This window comes from Oncorhynchus keta, chromosome 7, assembly GCF_023373465.1.
Source record: "Oncorhynchus keta strain PuntledgeMale-10-30-2019 chromosome 7, Oket_V2, whole genome shotgun sequence".
In the NCBI taxonomy this organism is placed as follows: Eukaryota; Metazoa; Chordata; class Actinopteri; order Salmoniformes; family Salmonidae; genus Oncorhynchus; species Oncorhynchus keta.
Genome location: NC_068427.1, coordinates 49,738,538 through 49,755,990, shown reverse-complemented (window position 1 = coordinate 49,755,990; position 17,453 = coordinate 49,738,538).

Genomic DNA, 17,453 nt, shown 5'->3' with positions numbered 1-17,453 from the left:
TGCATGTCTGGCAGACATATCAGTGTGGAGAGACGGATCACCACCTCTGCTGAACCTCAGCAAGACAGGAGCTCCTCCTCCTAATATAAAGGACTGCCCGTTCCATGATCTCGCCATCACGGTTGACAACTCCATTGTCTGTCATCCTCCCAGAGCGCTAGAGAAGCTGGTCGTGATCCTGGACAACACCCTGGTCTGTCATAATATACATCAAGGCGGTGTCCTGGTCTGTAATATAATAGAGACAGGTTCATGCTCTACAACATCCGCAAGAGACAGTACGACCCTGCCTCACACAGGAGACGGCGCTGGTCCTAATCCAGGCACTTGTCATCTCCCGTCTTGATTACTGCAACTCGCTGTTGGCTGGGCTCCTATAATAGAGCCATTAAAGCTACAACTCATCCAGAGACAGTAGCAGCTAGCTGGTGTTCATACCTTCCCAAGTTCTCTCACGTCATAATATAATAGAGACTCCTCCGCTGGTCTCTCTCCACTGGCTTCCAGTTGAAGCCGCATCCGCTACAAGACCATGGTGGTCGCATAATATGTGAGGGGAACTAGCACCTCAGTACCTCCAGGCTCTGATCAGGCCCTACACCCAAACAAGGACACTGCGTTTCATCCACCTCTGGCCTGTCCTCCCTACCACTAGAGGAAGTAGAGTCTAGCAGCCCAGTCAAAACTGTTCGAGCTGCTCTGGCCCCCAATGGTGGAACAAACTCCCCTCACGACGCCAGGACAGCGGAGTCAATCACCACCTTCCGGAGACACCTGAAACCCCACCTCTTCAAGGAATACCTAGGATAGGGTAAGTAAGGGTCATAATATAATCCTTCTCACCCCCTTCTCACCCCCAACAAGATTTAGATGCAGTAGATGTTCCACTGGTTGTCATAATAGGTGTATGCAGTAGATTTGTAAGTCGCTCTGGATAAGAGCGTCTGCTAATGACTTAAATGTAAATGTAAATGTAGCTGGTCTGTCATAATATAATAGTGACAGTAGATCTAGCTGGTCTGTAATAATATAATAGAGACAGTAGATCTAGCTGGTCTGTCATAATATAATAGAGACAGTAGATCTAGCTTGTCTGTCATAATACAATCGAGACAGTAGATCAAGCTGGTCTGTCATAATATAATAGAGACAGTAGATCTAGCTGGTCTGTCATAATATAATAGAGACAGTAGATCGAGCTGGTCTGTCATAATACAACAGAGACAGTAGATCTAGCTGGTCTGTCATATTATAATAGAGACAGTAGATCTAGCTGGTCTGTCATAATACAATAGAGACAGTAGATCTAGCTGGTCTGTCATAATATAATAGAGACAGTAGATCTAGCTGGTCTGTCATAATATAATAGAGAGAGTAGATCTAGCAGGTCTGTCATAATATAATCGAGACAGTAGATATAGCTGGTCTGTCATAATACAATAGAGACAGTAGATCTAGCTGGTCTGTCATAATACAATCGAGACAGTAGATCTAGCTGGTCTGTCATAATACAATAGAGACAGTAGATCTAGCTGGTCTGTCATAATACAACAGAGACAGTAGATCTAGCTGGTCTGTCATATTATAATAGAGACAGTAGATCTAGCTGGTCTGTCATAATATAATAGAGAGAGTAGATCTAGCAGGTCTGTCATAATATAATCGAGACAGTAGATCTAGCTGGTCTGTCATAATATAATAGAGAAAGTAGATCTAGCTGGTCTGTCATAATATAATAGAGAGAGTAGATCTAGCAGGTCTGTCATAATATAATCGAGACAGTAGATCTAGCTGGTCTGTCATAATATAATAGAGAAAGTAGATCTAGCTGGTCTGTCATAATACAATCGAGACAGATCTAGCTGGTCTGTCATAACACAATAGAGACAGTAGATCTAGCTGGTCTGTCATAATACAATAGAGACAGTAGATCTAGCTGGTCTGTCATAATATAATAGAGAGAGTAGATCTAGCAGGTCTGTCATAATATAATAGAGACAGTAGATCTAGCAGGTCTGTCATAATATAATAGAGACAGTAGATCTGGCTGGTCCGTCATAATATAATAGAGACAGTAGATCTAGCTGGTCTGTCATAATATAATAGAGACAGAGACAGTAGATTTATCTGGTCTGTCATAATATAATAGAGACAGTAGATCTAGCTGGTCTGTCATAATACAATCGAGACAGTAGATCTAGCTGGTCTGTCATAATATAATAGAGACAGTAGATCTAGCTGGTCTGTCATAATACAACAGAGACAGTAGATCTAGCTGGTCTGTCATATTATAATAGAGACAGTAGATATAGCTGGTCTGTCATAATACAATAGAGACAGTAGATCTAGCTGGTCTGTCATAATATAATAGAGACAGTAGATCTAGCTGGTCTGTCATAATATAATAGAGTAGATCTAGCAGGTCTGTCATAATATAATCGAGACAGTAGATCTAGCTGGTCTGTCATAATATAATAGAGACAGTAGATCTAGCTGGTCTGTCATAATATAATAGAGAGAGTAGATCTAGCAGGTCTGTCATAATATAATCGAGACAGTAGATCTAGCTGGTCTGTCATAATACAATAGAGACAGTAGATCTAGCTGGTCTGTCATAATACAATCGAGACAGTAGATCTAGCTGGTCTGTCATAATACAATAGAGACAGTAGATCTAGCTGGTCTGTCATAATACAACAGAGACAGTAGATCTAGCTGGTCTGTCATATTATAATAGAGACAGTAGATCTAGCTGGTCTGTCATAATATAATAGAGAGAGTAGATCTAGCAGGTCTGTCATAATATAATCGAGACAGTAGATCTAGCTGGTCTGTCATAATATAATAGAGAAAGTAGATCTAGCTGGTCTGTCATAATATAATAGAGAGAGTAGAACTAGCAGGTCTGTCATAATATAATCGAGACAGTAGATCTAGCTGGTCTGTCATAATATAATAGAAAGTAGATCTAGCTGGTCTGTCATAATACAATCGAGACAGATCTAGCTGGTCTGTCATAACACAATAGAGACAGTAGATCTAGCTGGTCTGTCATAATACAATAGAGACAGTAGATCTAGCTGGTCTGTCATAATATAATAGAGAGAGTAGATCTAGCAGGTCTGTCATAATATAATAGAGACAGTAGATCTAGCAGGTCTGTCATAATATAATAGAGACAGTAGATCTGGCTGGTCCGTCATAATATAATAGAGACAGTAGATCTAGCTGGTCTGTCATAATATAATAGAGACAGAGACAGTAGATTTATCTGGTCTGTCATAATATAATAGAGACAGTAGATCTAGCTGGTCTGTCATAATACAATCGAGACAGTAGATCTAGCTGGTCTGTCATAATATAATAGAGACAGTAGATCTAGCTGGTCTGTCATAATACAACAGAGACAGTAGATCTAGCTGGTCTGTCATATTATAATAGAGACAGTAGATATAGCTGGTCTGTCATAATACAATAGAGACAGTAGATCTAGCTGGTCTGTCATAATATAATAGAGAGAGTAGATCTAGCTGGTCTGTCATAATATAATAGAGTAGATCTAGCAGGTCTGTCATAATATAATCGAGACAGTAGATCTAGCTGGTCTGTCATAATATAATAGAGACAGTAGATCTAGCTGGTCTGTCATAATACAATAGAGACAGTAGATCTAGCTGGTCTGTCATAATACAATCGAGACAGTAGATCTAGCTGGTCTGTCATAATACAATAGAGACAGTAGATCTAGCTGGTCTGTCATAATACAATAGAGACAGTAGATCTAGCTGGTCTGTCATAATACAACAGAGACAGTAGATCTAGCTGGTCTGTCATATTATAATAGAGACAGTAGATCTAGCTGGTCTGTCATAATATAATAGAGACAGTAGATCTGGCTGGTCCGTCATAATATAATAGAGACAGTAGATGTAGCTGGTCTGTCATAATATAATAGAGACAGAGACAGTAGATCTAGCTGGTCTGTCATAATATAATAGTGACAGTAGATCTAGCTGGTCTGTAATAATATAATAGAGACAGTAGATCTAGCTGGTCTGTCATAATATAATAGAGACAGTAGATCTAGCTGGTCTGTCATAATACAATCGAGACAGTAGATCAAGCTGGTCTGTCATAATATAATAGAGACAGTAGATCTAGCTGGTCTGTCATAATATAATAGAGACAGTAGATCGAGCTGGTCTGTCATAATACAACAGAGACAGTAGATCTAGTTGGTCTGTCATATTATAATAGAGACAGTAGATCTAGCTGGTCTGTCATAATACAATAGAGAGCTGGTCTGTCATAATACAATAGAGACAGTAGATCTAGCTGGTCTGTCATAATATAATCGAGACAGTAGATCTAGCTGGTCTGTCATAATATAATAGAGACAGTAGATCTAGCTGGTCTGTCATAATACAATAGAGACAGTAGATCTAGCTGGTCTGTCATAATACAATCGAGACAGTAGATCTAGCTGGTCTGTCATAATACAATAGAGACAGTAGATCTAGCTGGTCTGTCATAATACAACAGAGACAGTAGATCTAGCTGGTCTGTCATATTATAATAGAGACAGTAGATCTAGCTGGTCTGTCATAATATAATAGAGACAGTAGATCTGGCTGGTCCGTCATAATATAATAGAGACAGTAGATCTAGCTGGTCTGTCATAATATAATAGAGACAGAGACAGTAGATTTATCTGGTCTGTCATAATATAATAGAGACAGTAGATCTAGCTGGTCTGTCATAATACAATCGAGACAGTAGATCTAGCTGGTCTGTCATAATATAATAGAGACAGTAGATCTAGCTGGTCTGTCATAATACAACAGAGACAGTAGATCTAGCTGGTCTGTCATATTATAATAGAGACAGTAGATATAGCTGGTCTGTCATAATACAATAGAGACAGTAGATCTAGCTGGTCTGTCATAATATAATAGAGACAGTAGATCTAGCTGGTCTGTCATAATATAATAGAGTAGATCTAGCAGGTCTGTCATAATATAATAGAGACAGTAGATCTGTCTGGTCCGTCATAATATAATAGAGACAGTAGATCTAGCTGGTCTGTCATAATACAATCGAGACAGTAGATCTAGCTGGTCTGTCATAATACAATAGAGACAGTAGATCTAGCTGGTCTGTCATAATATAATAGTGACAGTAGATCTAGCTGGTCTGTAATGATATAATAGAGACAGTAGATCTAGCTGGTCTGTCATAATACAATCGAGACAGTAGATCAAGCTGGTCTGTCATAATATAATAGAGACAGTAGATCTGGCTGGTCCGTCATAATATAATAGAGACAGTAGATCTAGCTGGTCTGTCATAATATAATAGTGACAGTAGATCTAGCTGGTCTGTAATAATATAATAGAGACAGTAGATCTAGCTGGTCTGTCATAATATAATAGAGACAGTAGATCTAGCTGGTCTGTCATAATACAATCGAGACAGTAGATCAAGCTGGTCTGTCATAATATAATAGAGACAGTAGATCTAGCTGGTCTGTCATAATATAATAGAGACAGTAGATCGAGCTGGTCTGTCATAATACAACAGAGACAGTAGATCTAGCTGGTCTGTCATATTATAATAGAGACAGTAGATCTAGCTGGTCTGTCATAATACAATAGAGACAGTAGATCTAGCTGGTCTGTCATAATATAATAGAGACAGTAGATCTAGCTGGTCTGTCATAATATAATAGAGAGAGTAGATCTAGCAGGTCTGTCATAATATAATAGAGACAGTAGATCTAGCTGGTCTGTCATAATATAATAGAGACAGTAGATCTAGCTGGTCTGTCATAATACAATAGAGACAGTAGATCTAGCTGGTCTGTCATAATACAATCGAGACAGTAGATCTAGCTGGTCTGTCATAATACAATAGAGACAGTAGATCTAGCTGGTCTGTCATAATACAACAGAGACAGTAGATCTAGCTGGTCTGTCATATTATAATAGAGACAGTAGATCTAGCTGGTCTGTCATAATATAATAGAGACAGTAGATCTAGCTGGTCTGTCATAATACAATCGAGACAGTAGATCTAGCTGGTCTGTCATAATATAATAGAGACAGTAGATCTAGCTGGTCTGTCATAATATAATAGAGAGAGTAGATCTAGCAGGTCTGTCATAATATAATCGAGACAGTAGATCTAGCTGGTCTGTCATAATACAATCGAGACAGTAGATCAAGCTGGTCTGTCATAATATAATAGAGACAGTAGATCTGGCTGGTCCGTCATAATATAATAGAGACAGTAGATGTAGCTGGTCTGTCATAATATAATAGAGACAGAGACAGTAGATCTAGCTGGTCTGTCATAATATAATAGTGACAGTAGATCTAGCTGGTCTGTAATAATATAATAGAGACAGTAGATCTAGCTGGTCTGTCATAACATAATAGAGACAGTAGATCAAGCTGGTCTGTCATAATACAATCGAGACAGTAGATCAAGCTGGTCTGTCATAATATAATAGAGACAGTAGATCTAGCTGGTCTGTCATAATATAATAGAGACAGTAGATCTAGCTGGTCTGTCATAATATAATAGAGACAGTAGATCTAGCTGGTCTGTCATAATATAATAGAGACAGTAGATCGAGCTGGTCTGTCATAATACAACAGAGACAGTAGATCTAGCTGGTCTGTCATATTATAATAGAGACAGTAGATCTAGCTGGTCTGTCATAATACAATAGAGACAGTAGATCTAGCTGGTCTGTCATAATATAATAGAGACAGTAGATCTATCTGGTCTGTCATAATATAATAGAGAGAGTAGATCTAGCAGGTCTGTCATAATATAATCGAGACAGTAGATCTAGCTGGTCTGTCATAATATAATAGAGACAGTAGATCTAGCTGGTCTGTCATAATACAATAGAGACAGTAGATCTAGCTGGTCTGTCATAATACAATCGAGACAGTAGATCTAGCTGGTCTGTCATAATACAATAGAGACAGTAGATCTAGCTGGTCTGTCATAATATAATAGTGACAGTAGATCGAGCTGGTCTGTAATAATACAATAGAGACAGTAGATCTAGCTGGTCTGTCATAATACAACAGAGACAGTAGATCTAGCTGGTCTGTCATATTATAATAGAGACAGTAGATCTAGCTGGTCTGTCATAATACAATAGAGACAGTAGATCTAGCTGGTCTGTCATAATATAATAGAGACAGTAGATCTAGCTGGTCTGTCATAATATAATAGAGAGAGTAGATCTAGCAGGTCTGTCACAATATAATCGAGACAGTAGATCTAGTTGGTCTGTCATAATATAATAGAGACAGTAGATCTCGCTGGTCTGTCATAATACAATCGAGACAGTAGATCTAGCTGGTCTGTCATAATATAATAGAGACAGTAGATCTAGCTGGTCTGTCATAATATAATAGAGAGAGTAGATCTAGCAGGTCTGTCTTAATATAATCGAGACAGTAGATCTAGCTGGTCTGTCATAATATAATAGAGACAGTAGATCTAGCTGGTCTGTCCTAATACAATCGAGACAGTAGATCTAGCTGGTCTGTCATAATACAATAGAGACAGTAGATCTAGCTGGTCTGTCATAATATAATAGTGACAGTAGATCTAGCTGGTCTGTAATAATACAATAGAGACAGTAGATCTAGCTGGTCTGTCATAATACAACAGAGACAGTAGATCTAGCTGGTCTGTCATATTATAATAGAGACAGTAGATCTATCTGGTCTGTCATAATACAATAGAGACAGTAGATCTAGCAGGTCTGTCATAATATAATTGAGACAGTAGATCTAGCTGGTCTGTCATAATATAATAGAGACAGTAGATCTAGCTGGTCTGTCATAATACAATAGAGACAGTAGATCTAGCTGGTCTGTCATAATACAATCGAGACAGTAGATCTAGCTGGTCTGTCATAATACAACAGAGACAGTATATCTAGCTGGTATGTCATAATACAATAGAGACAGTAGATCTAGCTGGTCTGTCATAATATAATAGAGACAGTAGATCTAGCTGGTCTGTCATAATATAATAGAGAGAATAGATCTAGCAGGTCTGTCATAATATAATAGAGACAGTAGATCTGGCTGGTCCGTCATAATATAATAGAGACAGTAGATGTAGCTGGTCTGTCATAATATAATAGAGACAGAGACAGTAGATCTAGCTGGTCTGTCATAATATAATAGTGACAGTAGATCTAGCTGGTCTGTAATAATATAATAGAGACAGTAGATCTAGCTGGTCTGTCATAACATAATAGAGACAGTAGATCAAGCTGGTCTGTCATAATACAATCGAGACAGTAGATCAAGCTGGTCTGTCATAATATAATAGAGACAGTAGATCTAGCTGGTCTGTCATAATATAATAGAGACAGTAGATCTAGCTGGTCTGTCATAATATAATAGAGACAGTAGATCGAGCTGGTCTGTCATAATACAACAGAGACAGTAGATCTAGCTGGTCTGTCATATTATAATAGAGACAGTAGATCTAGCTGGTCTGTCATAATACAATAGAGACAGTAGATCTAGCTGGTCTGTCATAATATAATAGAGACAGTAGATCTATCTGGTCTGTCATAATATAATAGAGAGAGTAGATCTAGCAGGTCTGTCATAATATAATCGAGACAGTAGATCTAGCTGGTCTGTCATAATATAATAGAGACAGTAGATCTAGCTGGTCTGTCATAATACAATAGAGACAGTAGATCTAGCTGGTCTGTCATAATACAATCGAGACAGTAGATCTAGCTGGTCTGTCATAATACAATAGAGACAGTAGATCTAGCTGGTCTGTCATAATATAATAGTGACAGTAGATCGAGCTGGTCTGTAATAATACAATAGAGACAGTAGATCTAGCTGGTCTGTCATAATACAACAGAGACAGTAGATCTAGCTGGTCTGTCATATTATAATAGAGACAGTAGATCTAGCTGGTCTGTCATAATACAATAGAGACAGTAGATCTAGCTGGTCTGTCATAATATAATAGAGACAGTAGATCTAGCTGGTCTGTCATAATATAATAGAGAGAGTAGATCTAGCAGGTCTGTCACAATATAATCGAGACAGTAGATCTAGTTGGTCTGTCATAATATAATAGAGACAGTAGATCTCGCTGGTCTGTCATAATACAATCGAGACAGTAGATCTAGCTGGTCTGTCATAATATAATAGAGACAGTAGATCTAGCTGGTCTGTCATAATATAATAGAGAGTAGATCTAGCAGGTCTGTCATAATATAATCGAGACAGTAGATCTAGCTGGTCTGTCATAATATAATAGAGACAGTAGATCTAGCTGGTCTGTCCTAATACAATCGAGACAGTAGATCTAGCTGGTCTGTCATAATACAATAGAGACAGTAGATCTAGCTGGTCTGTCATAATATAATAGTGACAGTAGATCTAGCTGGTCTGTAATAATACAATAGAGACAGTAGATCTAGCTGGTCTGTCATAATACAACAGAGACAGTAGATCTAGCTGGTCTGTCATATTATAATAGAGACAGTAGATCTATCTGGTCTGTCATAATACAATAGAGACAGTAGATCTAGCAGGTCTGTCATAATATAATTGAGACAGTAGATCTAGCTGGTCTGTCATAATATAATAGAGACAGTAGATCTAGCTGGTCTGTCATAATACAATAGAGACAGTAGATCTAGCTGGTCTGTCATAATACAATCGAGACAGTAGATCTAGCTGGTCTGTCATAATACAACAGAGACAGTATATCTAGCTGGTATGTCATAATACAATAGAGACAGTAGATCTAGCTGGTCTGTCATAATATAATAGAGACAGTAGATCTAGCTGGTCTGTCATAATATAATAGAGAGAATAGATCTAGCAGGTCTGTCATAATATAATAGAGACAGTAGATCTGGCTGGTCCGTCATAATATAATAGAGACAGTAGATCTAGCTGGTCTGTCATAATATAATAGAGACAGAGACAGTAGATCTAGCTGGTCTGTCATATTATAATAGAGACAGTAGATCTAGCTGGTCTGTCATAATACAATAGAGACAGTAGATCTAGCTGGTCTGTCATAATACAATTGAGACAGTAGATCTCGCTCGTCTGTCATAATATAATAGTGACAGTAGATCTAGCTGGTCTGTAATAATACAATAGAGACAGTAGATCTAGCTGGTCTGTCATAATATAATAGAGACAGTAGATCTAGCTGGTCTGTCATAATACAACAGAGACAGTAGATCTAGCTGGTCTGTCATATTATAATAGAGACAGTAGATCTAGCTGGTCTGTCATAATATAATAGAGACAGTAGATCTAGCTGGTCTGTCATAATACAACAGAGACAGTAGATCTAGCTGGTCTGTCATATTATAATAGAGACAGTAGATCTAGTTGGTCTGTCATAATATAATAGAGACAGTAGATCTAGCTGGTCTGTCATAATACAATCGAGACAGTAGATCTAGCTGGTCTGTCATAATACAATCGAGACAGTAGATCTAGCTGGTCTGTCATAATATAATAGTGACAGTAGATCTAGCTGGTCTGTCATAATACAATCGAGACAGTAGATCAAGCTGGTCTGTCATAATATAATAGAGACAGTAGATCTGGCTGGTCCGTCATAATATAATAGAGACAGTAGATGTAGCTGGTCTGTCATAATATAATAGAGACAGAGACAGTAGATCTAGCTGGTCTGTCATAATATAATAGTGACAGTAGATCTAGCTGGTCTGTAATAATATAATAGAGACAGTAGATCTAGCTGGTCTGTCATAATATAATAGAGAGAGTAGATCTAGCAGGTCTGTCATATTATAATAGAGACAGTAGATGTAGCTGGTCTGTCATATTATAATAGAGACAGTAGATGTAGCTGGTCTGTCGTAATATAATAGAGACATAGTGACAGTAGATTTAGCTGGTCTGTCATATTATAATAGAGACAGTAGATGTAGCTGGTCTGTCATAATATAGTAGAGACAGTAGATCAAGCTGGTCTGTCATATTATAATAGAGACAGTAGATGTAGCTGGTCTGTCATATTATAATAGAGACAGTAGATGTAGCTGGTCTGTCATAATACAATAGAGACAGTAGATCTGGCTGGTCTGTCATAATATAATAGAGAGAGTAGATCTAGCAGGTCTGTCGTAATATAATAGAGACATAGTGACAGTAGATTTAGCTGGTCTGTCATAATATAATAGAGACAGTAAATCTTGCTGGTCTGTCAAAATACAATCGAAACTGTCATGTATTGTCATATATTGTCATGTCTTGTCCCTGTGCTTTCTCTTCTATTCGTTTCCCCCTGCTGGTCTTATTAGGGTTTTTTTCCCTCTCTCTATCCCTCTCTCTCTCTATCGTTCCGTTCCTGCTCCCAGCTGTTCCTCATTCTCCTAACGACCTCGTTTACTCTTTCACACCTGTCCCCTATTTTGCCCTCTGATTAAGTCTCTATTTCTCTCTCTGTTTCTGCTTCTGTCCTTGTCGGATCCTTGTTTCCTGTGTTCTTGTTCCGTCCTGTCGTGTTTTGCCTTCATCAGATGCTGCGTGTGAGCAGGTGTATCTGTCAGCTACGGCCTGCGCCTACCCGAAGGGACCTGCAGTCTGTGGCCGCTTATCCTGTTATTCTCCTCTACAAACTAGAGGATTTCTGTTATCCCCGTTTGGACATTCCCTGTTAAGGATTCAGGATTTGTTATTTTCTGTTTGGACTTGAATAAACTCAGTTTCTGTTAAGTCGCTTTTGGGTCCTCACTCACCTGCATAACAGAAACAGTAGATCTAGCTGGTCTGTCATAATATAAAAGAGACAGTAGATCTAGCTGGTCTGTCATAATATAAAAGAGACAGTAGATCTAGCTGGTATGTCATAATATAATAGAGACAGTAGATCTAGAATATAAAAGAGACAGTAGATCTAGCTGGTATGTCTTAATATAATAGATACATAGTGACAGTAGATTTAGCTGGTCTGTCATAATATAATAGAGACAGTAGATCTAGAATATAAAAGAGACAGTAGATCTAGCTGGTATGTCATAATATAATAGAGACATAGTGACAGTAGATTTAGCTGGTCTGTCATAATATAATAGAGACAGTAGATCTTGCTGGTCTGTCATAATACAATTGAGATAGTAGGTCTAGCTTGTCGGTCATAATACAATAGAGACAGTAGATCTTGCTGGTCTGTCATAATACAATTGAGACAGTAGCTCTAGCTTGTCGGTCATAATGTAATAGAGACAGTAGATCTAGCTGGTATGTCTTAATATAATAGAGACATAGTGACAGTAGATTTAGCTGGTCTGTCATAATATAATAGAGACAGTAGATCAAGCTGGTTTGTCATAATATAATAGAGACATAGTGACAGTAGATTTAGCTGGTCTGTCATAATATAATAGAGACAGTAGATCTTGCTGGTCTGTCATAATACAATTGAGACAGTAGGTCTAGCTTGTCGGTCATAATAAAATAGAGACAGCAGATCTAGCTGGTCTGTCATAATATAAAAGAGACAGTAGATCAAGCTGGTCTGTCATAATATAATAGAGACAGTAGATCTTGCTGGTATGTAATAATATAATAGAGACAGTAGATCTAGCTGGTCTGTCATAATATAATAGAGACAGTAGATCTAGCTGGTCTGTCATAATACAATCGAGAAAGTAGATCTAGCTGGTCTGTCATAATATAATAGAGACAGTAGATCTAGCTGGTCTGTCATAATACAATAGAGACAGTAGATCTAGCTGGTCTGTCATAATACAATCGAGACAGTAGATCTAGCTGGTCTGTCATAATACAATAGAGACAGTATATCTAGCTGGTCTGTCATAATATAATAGAGACAGTAGATCTAGCTGGTCTGTAATAATATAATAGAGACAGTAGATCTAGCTGGTCTGTCATAATATAATAGAGACAGTAGATCTAGCTGGTCTGTCATAATACAATCGAGACAGATCTAGCTGGTCTGTCATAATATAATAGAGACAGTAGATCTAGCTGGTCTGTCATAATACAACAGAGACAGTAGATCTAGCTGGTCTGTCATAATACAATCGAGACAGTAGATCTAGCTGGTCTGTCATAATAGAATAGAGACAGTAGGTCTAGCTGGAATGTCATAATATAATAGAGACAGTAGATCTAGCTGGTATGTCATATTATAATAGAGACATAGAGACAGTAGATTTAGCTGGTCTGTCATAATATAATAGAGACATAGAGACAGTAGATCTAGCTGGTCTGTCATAATACAATAGAGACAGTAGATCTAGCTGGTCTGTCATAATATAATAGAGACAGTAGACATACCTGGTCTGTCATAATATAATAGAGACAGTAGATCTAGCTTGTCTGTCATAATATAATAGAGACAGTAGACATACCTGGTCTGTCATAATATAATAGAGACAGTAGATCTAGCTGGTCTGTCATAATATAATAGAGACAGTAGATCTAGAATATAAAAGAGACAGTAGATCTAGCTGGTATGTCATAATATAATAGAGACAGTAGATCAAGCTGGTATGTCATAATATAATAGAGACATAGTGACAGTAGATTTAGCTGGTCTGTCATAATATAATAGAGACAGTAGATCTTGCTGGTCTGTCATAATACAATTGAGATAGTAGGTCTAGCTTGTCGGTCATAATACAATAGAGACAGTAGATCTTGCTGGTCTGTCATAATACAATTGAGACAGTAGGTCTAGCTTGTCGGTCATAATGTAATAGAGACAGTAGATCTAGCTGGTATGTCTTAATATAATAGAGACATAGTGACAGTAGATTTAGCTGGTCTGTCATAATATAATAGAGACAGTAGATCAAGCTGGTTTGTCATAATATAATAGAGAAATAGTGACAGTAGATTTAGCTGGTCTGTCATAATATAATAGAGACAGTAGATCTTGCTGGTCTGTCATAATACAATTGAGACAGTAGGTCTAGCTTGTCGGTCATAATAAAATAGAGACAGCAGATCTAGCTGGTCTGTCATAATATAAAAGAGACAGTAGATCAAGCTGGTCTGTCATAATATAATAGAGACAGTAGATCTTGCTGGTATGTAATAATATAATAGAGACAGTAGATCTAGCTGGTCTGTCATAATATAATAGAGACAGTAGATCTAGCTGGTCTGTCATAATACAATCGAGAAAGTAGATCTAGCTGGTCTGTCATAATATAATAGAGACAGTAGATCTAGCTGGTCTGTCATAATACAATAGAGACAGTAGATCTAGCTGGTCTGTCATAATACAATCGAGACAGTAGATCTAGCTGGTCTGTCATAATACAATAGAGACAGTATATCTAGCTGGTCTGTCATAATATAATAGAGACAGTAGATCTAGCTGGTCTGTAATAATATAATAGAGACAGTAGATCTAGCTGGTCTGTCATAATATAATAGAGACAGTAGATCTAGCTGGTCTGTCATAATACAATCGAGACAGATCTAGCTGGTCTGTCATAATATAATAGAGACAGTAGATCTAGCTGGTCTGTCATAATACAACAGAGACAGTAGATCTAGCTGGTCTGTCATAATACAATTGAGACAGTAGGTCTAGCTTGTCGGTCATAATAAAATAGAGACAGCAGATCTAGCTGGTCTGTCATAATATAAAAGAGACAGTAGATCAAGCTGGTCTGTCATAATATAATAGAGACAGTAGATCTTGCTGGTATGTAATAATATAATAGAGACAGTAGATCTAGCTGGTCTGTCATAATATAATAGAGACAGTAGATCTAGCTGGTCTGTCATAATACAATCGAGAAAGTAGATCTAGCTGGTCTGTCATAATATAATAGAGACAGTAGATCTAGCTGGTCTGTCATAATACAATAGAGACAGTAGATCTAGCTGGTCTGTCATAATACAATCGAGACAGTAGATCTAGCTGGTCTGTCATAATACAATAGAGACAGTATATCTAGCTGGTCTGTCATAATATAATAGAGACAGTAGATCTAGCTGGTCTGTAATAATATAATAGAGACAGTAGATCTAGCTGGTCTGTCATAATATAATAGAGACAGTAGATCTAGCTGGTCTGTCATAATACAATCGAGACAGATCTAGCTGGTCTGTCATAATATAATAGAGACAGTAGATCTAGCTGGTATGTCTTAATATAATAGAGACATAGTGACAGTAGATTTAGCTGGTCTGTCATAATATAATAGAGACAGTAGATCAAGCTGGTTTGTCATAATATAATAGAGACATAGTGACAGTAGATTTAGCTGGTCTGTCATAATATAATAGAGACAGTAGATCTTGCTGGTCTGTCATAATACAATTGAGACAGTAGGTCTAGCTTGTCGGTCATAATAAAATAGAGACAGCAGATCTAGCTGGTCTGTCATAATATAAAAGAGACAGTAGATCAAGCTGGTCTGTCATAATATAATAGAGACAGTAGATCTTGCTGGTATGTAATAATATAATAGAGACAGTAGATCTAGCTGGTCTGTCATAATATAATAGAGACAGTAGATCTAGCTGGTCTGTCATAATACAATCGAGAAAGTAGATCTAGCTGGTCTGTCATAATATAATAGAGACAGTAGATCTAGCTGGTCTGTCATAATACAATAGAGACAGTAGATCTAGCTGGTCTGTCATAATACAATCGAGACAGTAGATCTAGCTGGTCTGTCATAATACAATAGAGACAGTATATCTAGCTGGTCTGTCATAATATAATAGAGACAGTAGATCTAGCTGGTCTGTAATAATATAATAGAGACAGTAGATCTAGCTGGTCTGTCATAATATAATAGAGACAGTAGATCTAGCTGGTCTGTCATAATACAATCGAGACAGATCTAGCTGGTCTGTCATAATATAATAGAGACAGTAGATCTAGCTGGTCTGTCATAATACAACAGAGACAGTAGATCTAGCTGGTCTGTCATAATACAATCGAGACAGTAGATCTAGCTGGTCTTTCATAATATAATAGAGACAGTAGGTCTAGCTGGAATGTCATAATATAATAGAGACAGTAGATCTAGCTGGTATGTCATATTATAATAGAGACATAGAGACAGTAGATTTAGCTGGTCTGTCATAATATAATAGAGACATAGAGACAGTAGATCTAGCTTGTCTGTCATAATACAATAGAGACAGTAGATCTAGCTGGTCTGTCATAATATAATAGAGACAGTAGACATACCTGGTCTGTCATAATATAATAGAGACAGTAGATCTAGCTGGTCTGTCATAATATAATAGAGACAGTAGACATACCTGGTCTGTCATAATATAATAGAGACAGTAGATCTAGCTGGTCTGTCATAATATAATAGAGACAGTAGATCTAGCTGGTCTGTCATAATATAATAGAGACAGTAGATCTAGCTGGTCTGTCATAATATAATAGAGACAGTAGATCTAGCTGGTCTGTCATATTATGATAGAGACAGTAGATCTAGCTGGTCTGTCATAATATAATAGAAACAGTAGATCTAGCTGGTCTGTCATAATATAATAGAGACAGTAGATCTTGCTGGTCTGTCATAATACAATCGAGACAGTAGGTCGAGCTTGTCTGTCATAATATAATAGAGACAGTAGATCTAGCTGGTATGTCTTAATATAATAGAGACAGTAGATGTAGCTGGTCCGTCATAATATAATAGAGAGAGTAGATCAAGCTGGTCTGTCGTAATATAATAGAGACTGTAGATCTAGCTGGTTGATCATAATATAATAGAGACAGTAGATCTAGCTGGTCTGTCATATTATGATAGAGACAGTAGATCTAGCTGGTCTGTCATAATACAATAGAGACAGTATATCTAGCTGGTCTGTCATAATATAATAGAGACAGTAGATCTAGCTGGTCTGTAATAATATAATAGAGACAGTAGATCTAGCTGGTCTGTCATAATATAATAGAGACAGTAGATCTAGCTGGTCTGTCATAATACAATCGAGACAGATCTAGCTGGTCTGTCATAATATAATAGAGACAGTAGATCTAGCTGGTCTGTCATAATACAACAGAGACAGTAGATCTAGCTGGTCTGTCATAATACAATCGAGACAGTAGATCTAGCTGGTCTGTCATAATATAATAGAGACAGTAGGTCTAGCTGGAATGTCATAATATAATAGAGACAGTAGATCTAGCTGGTATGTCATATTATAATAGAGACAGTAGATTTAGCTGGTCTGTCATAATATAATAGAGACATAGAGACAGTAGATCTAGCTGGTCTGTCATAATACAATAGAGACAGTAGATCTAGCTGGTCTGTCATAATATAATAGAGACAGTAGACATACCTGGTCTGTCATAATATAATAGAGACAGTAGATCTAGCTGGTCTGTCATAATATAATAGAGACAGTAGACATACCTGGTCTGTCATAATA